We start from the raw sequence: 3,744 nt of genomic DNA on the forward strand, positions 1-3,744 counted from the left end.
CATGCCTTGGTTCCTCTATTATTCATTCTAGTAATGGATGCATTTAGCAGGGGGATCAATGTTATTAAGGCATTTAGTGAAATCAAAGGTTGTGGGATATCTAGAAATTGTCATCTTACACATCTATTATTTGTGGTTGACATTCTATGTGTAGGGTCGCAAAAAATTCAGAATGGGAAGCATTCCATGAGATTTTTCTAAAATTCAAAAAGCTTCCGGACAAAGAAAAAACCAAACTTATTATTGATGATGGAGACTCGGTGGAGATAAATGGAATTGCATCAATGTTCGAGGTTAAGATCCATCCATTATTGAATGGATTTAAATAATTGGGTTGTTATTTGAAGCCCAATAGTTATAAGACTTCAGATTGGGATTGGCTTGTTGATAAATTTGAGAAGATGTTATTTTGTCGGGAACATAAACTGTTACTATTGGAGGCATGGTCATCATGATTCAAGTGTTTTTCCAGGGCATTCCAGTATATTGGATGCATATTTTTCACATTCCCCAAGATATAATTAAAAAAATTTAATTCATTATGACAAATTTTCTATGGTTTGGGTCTGGATTCAAAAGGAGGATTCCCTTCGCTAGTTTGAATTTAATCTCCAGATCGATGAAAAAAGGTGGTTGGGGTATTCTAAATTTTAGGAGTTCCAATCTAGCTCTCTTGGCTGCTAATTTATGGTGTATATTCAGTGAACAAGGACTATGGAAAAATATTACGATGGAAAAATACATCCACCATAGAGATTTGGAGAAGTGGATTTGTGAAAACACGTATATTAGTAATGTGGAGAAGCCTCCAGATTGCAATTCCATGGCTTAGCAATAATCTTCATTGGGATGTTGGAGAGAGACATAAGGTCCTAGTGGGGATAGATGCCATCAAAGGAATGCATGGTAGTCACTTCCTCTCAGCCCCTATCATATACTCTCTAAATCAGAGGGGATTTTCCAACTTGGCCAGCCTCGGGAGGGGACCTCAAGTGCCATTGAAAAATCCTAATTGGCCACATGCATGGGACATTGGGATCTCAACCTATCTGGAGGCTGAGTGGGAAACATATTGGGCTAATCTCTATCAAGAAGGTATAACACTATCTCATCGTCTGGACAGGCTGTTTTGGAGCGGTCATTTATTTGAAGGTAGGATTGTGGCCTTTGAATTTTATGAATAAATCACTTCTTGTTCCCATCCTCTTCCATATGCCGACCTCTCTGCAGACTTATAGAGTTTGGATGTCCCTCTCAAACTCTTATTTTTCTCTTGGTTAATCTTGGACAACTGCATATTAACTTGGGACACCTTCATGAAGAAAGGTTTTATGGGACCTGGTCATTTCTCTCTCTGTAAATACGATTTGGAGGATCATTTAAATCTATTCACACTATGCCCCTTCGCTCTAGATATTTGGAAGGAAGTGTGCTTTCTCTTGGGGATCTAGATTGGTGGAGATAAGTCTTCCATTCCAACATGGATTTTCACATGGGAACATCAATCAAAATCATTCAATTCTCTTCCCCTTTACGTTTTTTGGGCATGGAATCCCCCCAAGGCATGTTTTGGGGCTCAAAGCCCAAGTTTTGACTCAATATTGTTGTAAAGACTCCGCGAATATGTATGATAGAGTCACAGGGTTGTCCACCCTAGTTTTGTAATGTAATGTCGGCTGGATAGACCTACCCATGGTCTGTGGGCCATGGGATTGTATAAATAGAGTGAGGCTCTAAGAAGAGAAAGAGAAGAAGTCTAAGGATTGAGTTGCAAGTGTAAAGTGTGTCTTTGGGTCATAGAGTAGGAGAAGTCTTTGCAACTGAGTACGCAGAGGCCTAGTAGTCTGCAGCTGATTGCATGGACCCTTGCAACTGAGTGCGCAGGGTGGAGTCGAGTCTGTAACTGAAGAATGAATTAATAAAGAGAAGTTTGTTATCAATTTGTGTATTTGTTCTTGGGTTAATGCATGTTTGATATAAATTGAAAATATATTGTTTATTTACTGCGCACACCTCTATGAATGGTTTATGTTGTTAAGTATAACTTAAAGTACGCAAGTAGGCTAAAGTAATCAACTAACATTGGAATACTAGTAAGGACTTGGGTAGATTGAAGTAGATTAAAGTATTATCATACAAGGTGGAAATATATCAGAATTACACAAAGCTTTAGCTCTCACATCTAGCTAGCTCTCAGTACAATCCTCCTCGATGCTCATAGGCAAACAAGGCTTCTCACAAACCTTCTCCTCTGCCCTCCAAGCCTCCTATTTCCTTGCGCAGTTTCTCCTCGGTGATCCTCCTATTACCAAATGTAACACTAATCACTCACACTGATCTCACACCCTGTAAAATTGCGCAATCCTCAAGGAACCTTCCCTTGATTGCATGGATGAGTTTCCTTTATGGGAAAACACATGCAACTGATAGTAACTTGTCCTTGACATTTAGCTCAATTGGGTCTTTCTCTGAATAGACATGCTTGAGTTAATGATGAGAGAATCTTCAATTATCTGGAGTACACTAGTTGGATGCATGCTTGCTTTAACTGACTGAACTCACAATTAGTTCCTCAAACAGTTTGGAACTAATTTAACTGGACTTAACTCAGTAAACTTAGCTAACTAATTACAACTCAATCTTATCTCCTTAAGTAAGCGATAATCTCCTTAGTTTAAGGGATAATTGTTGGATGAATTTACAAAGACTTCTAGCTTGAATTTCTTCAACTAATTAATCTAAGATGAATTAATTAATTATTTTTCAAGCAGCAAGTGAGACTAAATTTGAATTTTAAGTCAAGGACAAATTAAAATTGGAATATTCTGGATTCTATTTTTATCATTTCTTGTTTCTATTTTCAACAATTATCTCATGTATATTTCTCATAAGAAGGATGAAACTTAGGGTAGTTATGCTACTCGTACTTAATATCTCCATCTTAAATGACGACTTAAATGTAAGAAATTTTTGTTGGAACCCTTGTCACCATCAAACAATACAAGGTTCTGCGACATGCAAACAAAAGTCATTTTTGCTTGAGAAGAAATACTTCTTAGGTTGCTACAGTGAACCACAATTCCATGAGCAGAGGGGCCCTTCATGCTGATAAAACTACCAATAGACTGAAGAGAGAGTTGGGAATGTCCATTGTTGTATAGAGGATATATTCGGACCTACATTTTTAATGTTATTCGTGCATTGTGGGGCACAATTTTTTTTTAACATTCTCTACTCTTTGAATTTATCATAGAAAGAACTCATGAAAATGTATCTATGTTTGATTGTTTACACATATAATTAATTCTTGAGACATCTAGATTTCATGCTTTTGAGTTTATCATTAGAAGCAAACTACTTTAATATATATTTGGTTTTCGAGTCAGTGAAGAGAAGATTGAATAACCCTTACCTTGATAGGAGTAGACTATTAGTTGCTTGTCTATCTTATTTAGAATGTTTGGAAGGTTGATTTTAAATTTGGACAACTAACTTCTCTTAAAGGATAATGTAAATTGTGTTTATTGTGTGGGGTTGTGCTTATGTATTTTGAACATATGTAGTTGAAAGATTTAGCAATATGATGGAGTTTTATTCTCATTCATGGCTCTATATGCCCAGATATCTTCAATCATTTCCTTGCTCTATTTTCGTCTTTACTATTGATTAAGAAGAACTTGTAATATACAATCCTTCAAATTTATAATCCCATTAGAAAGAATGCTTGGTTTTGAAATCGTTTCC

This window comes from Pinus tabuliformis, chromosome 4_2 (assembly GCF_031772625.1).
Source record: "Pinus tabuliformis cultivar Carrire ecotype Pingquan chromosome 4_2, CPIR1, whole genome shotgun sequence".
In the NCBI taxonomy this organism is placed as follows: domain Eukaryota; kingdom Viridiplantae; phylum Streptophyta; class Pinopsida; order Pinales; family Pinaceae; genus Pinus; species Pinus tabuliformis.